Genomic DNA, 9377 nt, shown 5'->3' with positions numbered 1-9377 from the left:
CAATGAAGTACATCAACGCCTTTTTGCAGCTAGGGTGTCCATTTAATTATCATTTCATTTCTAGCAAAGCTGCATGGTCTTCCACGGTAACTGTTCTTTCGGGAACAGATACTACCGTCATATATAGGTAAAATATGGCTTCCCGGCCATTGACCTTCTTGTGCGAACGCACACGCTATGCCCGAACTCGTACGGGACTTGGTAGATTAATCTGCCACGAGTAATGAGTATGATGGGCAAACATCTATTAGGCGCACTACGAATGTAGTGGTGTGGCCATGTTGGGAATGTGGATCTCACGGGGAGCGTGCAAGGGATAAGTCCCTGCAGACGCACTATCCTCTGTGCCCGCGGTGGCTCAGATGGATAGAGCGTCTGCCATGTAAGCAGGAGATCCCGGGTTCGAGTCCCGGTCGGGGCACACATTTTCAACATGTCCCCAATGAAGTACATCAACGCCTGTTGTGTCCATTTAATTATCATTACGAATGTCTTTCTTCAGGGCTCCGAAAGCACGGAAATCGCAAGGGGAGTGATCTGTACAGTGTGAAGAATATGCAAGGGTTTCCCACCGAAACATCTGCACCGTACTCGAAACAACATTGGCAATATGTGGGCGGGCATTCTGTTGGCCTAGTCAAGCTATGGGCAGAGGTAAAACGCAGGAGAATGACTGGCAGAAAAACATAGGATCGAGGCTACAGATAGAAAGGATGGGGACCAGGCCAACGTGAAGAGGAGAAGAGAAAATGGAAGATTGGGGAGGGAAGAGAGTCCTGAAATCGGAAAGGAGTAGAGAAGAGTGGGTTAAACCTGACAGTAGGGAGGGATATCAAGGCAGTATGTGAGGTGTTTTGAACGCGATGAGGGCTACAAGTGGTTTAGTTCACGATGTGAATGCAGTTAAAAACAAACTACAGTTGGTAGTAGCAATATGTGGTTTGAGTGGTTAGGTGCAACACGAACTAAGCTGCAAAAGACATTTATTGGAAGGTGTGTGTGGTCTTTAGAATGGCTTTCCAAAACGGTCTTTAGAATGGCTTTCCAAAACGGTCTTAGTAATGTCTACAGAAATGGGAAACGGGCAGAAGGAACTGTTAGGGTGGTTGGCGTCATCAGTGATGGGAATGGGTACAGTTAATTCAGGTTTTATGGGTATCTCTTGACTTTACAAGAAAGGTAATACGTCTATGTGTTGCAGATCGGAAGGAGGCCTGAGTACGATTCTGTTTTGGGAAGTGAGGGATTTTGCAAAGACGACAGGTGGGTGGATTTCTGCAATTGCGAATGAGGTGATCATTGGGCATTAGGCACTAATGGCAATGGTAGGACTGTAGTTGGGATTCTGCCTGAAATTTTGCCCAGCCCACCTAGAATAACAATGTCATACCCCCCGTCCACCAACATCCTGGTCAGATACTTTGCTTCTTCTGCACCCCATTTCCCTACCTTATTTTTGAAGTTTCAACTTTGTGAAGACGATAGTAAACCAGAGGTCCTTCTTTGAATATGTGGAGATAAAATGTCTGAAAACTTAGACGAGGAATGTAAGAGTATTATCAGTGTTCATTAGGAGACCATTGCGGATTTCGATGGCAGGATGTGACTTCAGTTATGATTGCACCTATTCATCAGTGATCTCAGGTACGACACCTACGATCACAACAGAGAGAATTGGAGGAAGGCTTCATGGATGTGGTTGTTCATTCAGGATGGTGGTTATGGTGGTGGTGAGAGGTGCTAGGTAGGGATTGGGGCCGAAGGTACAATGTTATATAAGATGCTGGCGAGGTTGGTGTGACTGGGAATTTGATCAGAACCGAATATTTCCTCAGAACTATTTGGTAGATGATAGTGTTCAGGATGTCCTTTTGAGTTCGAGAGTTAAGACAGCTCCAAAAATGTTGAACAGCTGCCTTAATGGTTGTTTTCGCAGCTGGCAGCTTACGTCTGCCGTCCACAGCTCTCGTACGCAATGCAGACCGCTGCCTCTGCCGCCTTATTGCTCCAAAGGCTGGTTTCCCAGCTGCACTGAGCGGCAATATACTCTTGAAGATTTTATTGCGTTGATGCACTGCGAAGACCTTTATACACGGCTCACTGTTCATGTCAACAAATGTCATGCCATATTTGACGGTGATACATTCAAAGTGCGACATTAAAAACAATTTTTGTTAATAGATAATAAGCTCTGAGAACAGTAATATCACTGTTAAATGTGTAATTAGCAAGTCAAAACATTAATTTCACCTAACGCTGATGGCGTTTTGAATTATATTGGGCATTATCTGAATTATATTACTCTGTGATTTTAAAGTGAATGTGCTGTTGGGAGACAACTGGATGTTGACCTAATTTCTTTTACATTTCGCTTGTGTATATTATTGAGATACAAAGCGATAATGGACATTAATGTCCTAATATATTTGTGGTACAATAAAATATGTATAGATAAAGCTGCCTGCTCGAAACGACTCCCGTTTCATATATTAATAAACGAGTTGCTAATCACTTGTATGAATCAAAGAACAAATAGTCAATGTTGATGTCTGCCGGGGCAGTCACATCTGTGGCTGGAACTGCAACGGATTTCTCTAGGCAATAATTTGAAATTTTACTCTCGCCAGATAAACAATTGCTTGACGAGGAGTCTTGAGTTCGCTAGGACGGCTTTGCTGGCTGGACACAGACGTGTATATTATTGAGATACAAAGCGATAATGGACATTAATGTCCTAATATATTTGTGGTACAATAAAATATGTATAGATAAAGCTGCCTGCTCGAAACGACTCCCGTTTCATATATTAATAAACGAGTTGCTAATCACTTGTATGAATCAAAGAACAAATAGTCAATGTTGATGTCTGCCGGGGCAGTCACATCTGTGGCTGGAACTGCAACGGATTTCTCTAGGCAATAATTTGAAATTTTACTCTCGCCAGATAAACAATTGCTTGACGAGGAGTCATGAGTTCGCTAGGACGGCTTTGCTGGCTGGACACAGACGTTCTCGTCTTCCGCCAGCCGCTGCGAGTAACTCTCTTCGCAAGCTGCCATCAATGTACGGACTCGTAATACACTCCTGGAAATTGAAATAAGAACACCGTGAATTCATTGTCCCAGGAAGGGGAAACTTTATTGACACATTCCTGGGGTCAGATACATCACATGATCACACTGACAGAACCACAGGCACATAGACACAGGCAACAGAGCATGCACAATGTCGGCACTAGTACAGTGTATATCCACCTTTCGCAGCAATGGAGGCTGCTATTCGCCCATGGAGACGATCGTAGAGATGCTGGATGTAGTCCTGTGGAACGGCTTGCCATGCCATTTCCACCTGGCGCCTCAGTTGGACCAGCGTTCGTGCTGGACGTGCAGACCGCGTGAGACGACGCTTCATCCAGTCCCAAACATGCTCAGTGGGGGACAGATCCGGAGATCTTGCTGGCCAGGGTAGTTGACTTACACCTTCTAGAGCACGTTGAGTGGCACGGGATACATGCGGACGTGCATTGTCCTGTTGGAACAGCAAGTTCCCTTGCCGGTCTAGGAATGGTAGAACGATGGGTTCGATGACGGTTTGGATGTACCGTGCACTATTCAGTGTCCCCTTGACGATCACCAGTGGTGTACGGCCAGTGTAGGAGATCGCTCCCCACACCATGATGCCGGGTGTTGGCCCTGTGTGCCTCGGTCGTATGCAGTCCTGATTGTGGCGCTCACCTACACGGCGCCAAACACGCATACGACCATCATTGGCACCAAGGCAGAAGCGACTCTCATCGCTGAAGACGACACGTCTCCATTCGTCCCTCCATTCACGCCTGTCGCGACACCACTGGAGGCGGGCTGCACGATGTTGGGGCGTGAGCGGAAGACGGCCTAACGGTGTGCGGGACCGTAGCCCAGCTTCATGGAGACGGTTGCGAATGGTCCTCGCCGATACCCCAGGAGCAACAGTGTCCCTAATTTGCTGGGAAGTGGCGGTGCGGTCCCCTACGGCACTGCGTAGGGTCCTACGGTCTTGGCGTGCATCCGTGCGTCGCTGCGGTCCGGTCCCAGGTCGACGGGCACGTGCACCTTCCGCCGACCACTGGCGACAACATCGATGTACTGTGGAGACCTCACGCCCCACGTGTTGAGCAATTCGGCGGTACGTCCACCCGGCCTCACGCATGCCCACTATACGCCCTCGCTCAAAGTCCGTCAACTGCACATACGGTTCACGTCCACGCTGTCGCGGCATGCTACCAGTGTTAAAGACTGCGATGGAGCTCCGTATGCCACGGCAAACTGGCTGACACTGACGGCGGCGGTGCACAAATGCTGCGCAGCTAGCGCCATTCGACGGCCAACACCGCGGTTCCTGGTGTGTCCGCTGTGCCGTGCGTGTGATCATTGCTTGTACAGCCCTCTCGCAGTGTCCGGAGCAAGTATGGTGGGTCTGACACACCGGTGTCAATGTGTTCTTTCTTCCATTTCCAGGAGTGTATATGGACACTTTGTCTTGTGATACTGAGATTGGCACATCATAGCTACATCATCCAGGAATTCGGGTGAGATGGTTCCTTGTTAGCATTTCATTTACATAATTACATTCCATGTATTTTTCAGATTTATTTACATAACATGTTTGCAGTTTTATTTTATGTGGGCAAGGCCAGTTGGTTGTTAGAATTCGTTTGTTGGTTAGAACACCTGGGGATCGATGTTTACTTTAAGTCACTCGAGCATACATGTCAGTCATCTCATTATCTTCCCAATTATTAACTAATTTTACAGGCGCTTGTACGAATTTGATTTATTTTGCTGTCCTTTTCCGAAGTGTGCCATTGTAAAGGCATGGGGTCCGTTGAAGGACTTCTACATGTATTATTCTTGAGCTTTTCTATCCACTTTCTAAACTATATAACAACTGAAATTCAGTATCCAATTAAAATCGCGCTCTTACGAAGTTACTTTTCGATTCCTTGATCTTTATGTTAATCCGCACATGTGCTCGCTTAAACCTTGTTAGTTAAAGAACCACGTTCGAGTGCAATAGAGTTGCTCATGAGATGAGATGAACTGCCCTCAGTAGAAACAGAATTTATTAACATTTTTCAACTAAATAAGATGAGTGTAGGATGCAATGCATCATCAAGACCCGTGTTCAGTACCGACGATGACTTCAAGTCTTTGCTTTTAAATGAGTCGTTTTCAGTCATGTAGTTGTTATAGATTACAGTGCGAAGACCCATCTGCATTGTACATATTACTTCTGTACGGAGTGATACACCAACACTCACACATTGCGCTACGTAACTTGAAGCTTTTGGTTGCCGTTTATATTGACTTACTTTAAATACGCCTTTTTTCCTTCGATTGTGTTATGAAAAAGTTGGTTCAGTACAGCATACTCATTAATAGCGCCCTGATCGCATTATTATTAATTTTTGGTTCACTTTTCACACAAAGGCAAATGTTTCAGGATACTAAAATTAGGATCGTAATGAGTTACGAATTCACAGTTTAAATGTAGTGACCGCTTTCAACAGTTCACTCAGGATGTTATGCCAAAAAGGAGAAATCGAATTAAACATGTAGCTTCAATTGCCACAACATATTTAAAGCACCGAAAACATTCTACAGCTGATAACTACTATATTTCAAGAATAGCTGCAGGTAGAAGAAAACTGAGGATAGAAGGATGTTAAAAAATCTGTTCTTGAAATGGCTCATTTTTCGCGCAAGTAAATCGCCTCAGTCGGTAGACCCCTTCCCTTGAAGAAGACCAATTTTTCTTTTAATATTACAGTCCAGGACGGTACTCACTGTTTCATCTAGTTAAACAATAAGACGTGCCTTCTCTTCCTCTGTTACCATTTTACCCTTAAAGATTAAAGACGCCTTTTGCGCTCCATAAAAAAACTTTGATGAATTGCTAACTAACAATTTCAACTGCGTATAGCTGTGTATTCTGATCAGACTGATTTTCTGATGTTTCCTAACTTTTTACCACCACACTCTTTGTATTTTTAAAGCAGATCATCTAATGTTGACTTGCTAAGAAATCAAAACTACTGACGATATCATTTGCTGAAGTGAGATTGGACCATAAAACTAAAAAAAAAATTGCAAAATGGTGACCGTATTGCCGGCCGCTGTGGCCGAGCGGTTCTAGACGGCTCAGTCCGGAACCGCGCTGCTGCTACGGTCGCAGGTTTGAATCCTGCCTCGGGCGTGGATGTGTGTAATGTCCTTAGGTTAGTTAGGTTTAAGTAGTTGTCAGTCTAGGGGACTGATGACCTCAGATATTATGTCCCATAGTGCCTAGAGTAATTTTTTGTGACTGTATTCCCCAAAGTCAGTAAGCCCAGTTTGCGTATTGAACAAACGCTGAGTAAATGTTGTTGTTTTACGATATTTGGGTATTACTGTAATAGCGAAGCAGCGTCATTTGCTTACGGTTCGATAATTTATCGTATACTAAAATGTGGATTATCGTTCGCTGTTAATGCAAGATTCTACTATAATGCCCAACACACTTAAGGGATCACTGTTTCGGAAATTTTCTCCCATTGCAACGCAGGAGGTTGAAATTCGCCACAATTGTGCCTACAATCTTCCTCTGTAATGATGGGAAAGAATGGCGGCCTGTAACGACAATCCCGAGCTCCGTGACGCTTCAAACAGGAAGGTGTCGACACTTGCGGAAAAAAGTCCAGAGTTCAGATGTTCATGTGATATCTCTTAAGGATTTCACATTGGTACCAAATTTTACGACAATTTTGCCCATCGCACACGACAGTAAGGTCGTCACACCCCCTCTGACCCTCACCTCACCTCTTCTTTTGACGCCTCTGTGGTGGAGGTCAAAACTGCGATTTCCTGGGTTGAAATCACGTGTTTTCTTACGAACGGCCGAGGAAAGCATTTCAGACACACTGCCACTCGCAACTGAAACGAGAAGGGCTCATAGGTGGCGTAAAGGGTGCCACTGAAACCACCACTTTCCTTCGGGCACTATTTTCCACACATTTCACGGTCGGAAGCAATATTTCGTAGTTTAATGAGTAACAGGATGATGTTCATGAAAACCTTTGACACTGCCGACATCCCCCAGATTATTCAACCCTGTCTAAGGATACTGTGGGCTAGTAATATCATTCAACATGACTACAATCTTTTGGAGTGCAGTGTGTCCTCAATATCTGCTCTTGCTAAGGGGGTGAAACCACTACAGACCGTTCAAAACGACGAAATTTGAAAATGATTTGAAGCAACAAAGACTGCTTATACTTTTGCGACCCTCGTGATTCACACCCTGATGACGAGTCGGGAGGGAAGGGGGATTGAAACATTGAGACAGTCATGAATAAAATGGCAAAGGGTCTCCCTAAGACTACCCTGATCAGTCACATCCTCTGAACGACGTGTCCACATTTGCTGAGGGCTTGAAAAATATGCCCATACAGAGACGATCTGTGGTGGAGTCATTGGCGCTTGCAGGCAGTTAACCTCCTGACAACCTTTTGATGCCCGAATGAGATTTTCACTCCGCAGCGGAGTGTGCGCTGATATGAAACTTCCTGACAGATTAAAACTGTGTGCCCGACCGAGACTCGAACTCGGGACTTTTGCCTTTCGCGGGCAAGTGCTCTACCATCTAAGCTACCGAAGCACGACTCACGCCCGGTCCTCACAGCTTCACTTCTGCCAGTACCTCGTCTCCTACCTTCCAAACTTTACAGAAGCTCTTCTGCGAACCTTGCAGAACTGGCACTCCTGAAAGAAAGGATACTGCGGAGACATGGCTTAACCACAGCCTGGGGGATGTTTCAAGAATGAGATTTTCACTCTGCAGCGGAGTGTGCGCTGATATGAGACGCTGATAGGAGACGAGGTACTGGCAGAAGTGAAGCTGTGAGGACAGGGCGTGAGTCGTGCTTCGGTAGCTCAGATGGTAGAGCACTTGCCCGCGAAAGGCAAAGGTCCCGAGTTCGAGTCTCGGTCGGGCACACAGTTTTAATCTGCCAGGAAGTTTCAACCTTTTGACGCTTTATGCCTCTTAGCATGGGCTACAGAAGCAGTGTAGCCTTCTTCAGGCACCTAAGAATCTGTCACGGATGGTTTCCATACAGGCAAGTAACCAACAAATGTGGGAGGGTAGCACTGAGGGTGTTGCAATCTGGGCGCCCTCAGAGGAGCCCTTTGCCATTTTACTCACATTTGTGTCAGTGTCGTACCTCTCCATGATCATGCCACGGTGGATAGGGGAAGGGGGGCGGGGCGAAACAGGAGGACTGAAAAAACATAAGCAACCTTCTCTTCTTCGGATCACATCCAAATTTCGTCGAATGGTTTTGAACAGTCCAGTCCCTAGTGATTCCACACTGTTCCGTGCGGTCGCACTGCACTCTAACGATGTGCAGTCATGTTCAGTGGGAATGCTGGCCCACAATTTCATCGGCAGTCTCAAATGTTATCATGAACGTCATCCTCCTCCTCATCGCCAACTGCGAACTGTCGTTGTCGACGGCGAAATGTTTGGGAACCGACACCCGGAAGAAAGGAATGATTTCAGTGCCGCCACATATGCAACAGTTTGAAGTCTTTCCTGTACATCATGAGCGGCGGTCGGTCTGACATGTTTTTCTCGGTCCCAATAAGAAAACCAGGTGGTTCAGCACTGGACGTTGCAGTTCTTACCTCCATCGCAGAATCGTCTTTAAAGGCTGAATCGTCAAAAGGAGTGGTGAAATGTAAAGGAGGAAGTGTGACGACGTTTCCTTCGCGTGTCAAAACCACGGTAGCGATGGGCGGAATTGTGGTGGAATTTAGTATAGATATGACGTCATTAACCCACCTTACATCACACATAAACTACTGAGCTGCGGCCTTTCTCTCGCATGTGCGCGCCCATAAATGTTTGAAGGGTTGCCGAGCGCGAGGTCGACGTTACAGAGAGCCACGATTCTGCATCAGTGGAAAAGATTGTAGACATCTTTGAGCCGAATTTCAAACTTCTGCATCACAGTGGGAGACAACGATGGGGTTTCAAAAAGTGCTCCTTTTATTGTTTTGCACACTGTCGTTCTGTCTGACAGTGTATTTTTTAAAGGCTGAATCTGTCATTTCTTAGAGATGAATTCACATACTGCTCTCTGCTACATGAGATCTAAAGAACTTCTATTCTGCTTAAATTGTTAAGTTATTTCTTTTAATTCTTGTCCGATTTTAACGACTGTATCCTCGTCACTTGTTTATCTTTAATTTCAGTACCTCTGGAGGTGTCGTACATTTGATCAGTTTTGCTGGTGGCGGCTCATTTCAGAAATAAGTAGAACAACTGCGGCACTTCGAACATCGAGTGAGGTATCAACA

The 9377-nt window shown here is 45.6% G+C and overlaps 1 non-coding gene across 1 annotated transcript; it reads left to right on the top strand.

The window, feature by feature from the left end:
• Nucleotides 1-346: 346 nt before the first annotated feature.
• Nucleotides 347-421, top strand: Trnat-ugu (transfer RNA threonine (anticodon UGU)). Its single transcript has one exon. It is a non-coding gene; the product is annotated as a tRNA-Thr (tRNA).
• Nucleotides 422-9377: the final 8956 nt, after the last annotated feature.

The sequence above is a fragment of the Schistocerca cancellata genome, chromosome 8, assembly GCF_023864275.1.
Source record: "Schistocerca cancellata isolate TAMUIC-IGC-003103 chromosome 8, iqSchCanc2.1, whole genome shotgun sequence".
Lineage (NCBI taxonomy): Eukaryota > Metazoa > Arthropoda > Insecta > Orthoptera > Acrididae > Schistocerca > Schistocerca cancellata.
The sequence above is the reverse complement of the archived record's forward strand: the minus strand, read 5'-3'. Positions and strand labels throughout refer to the sequence as shown.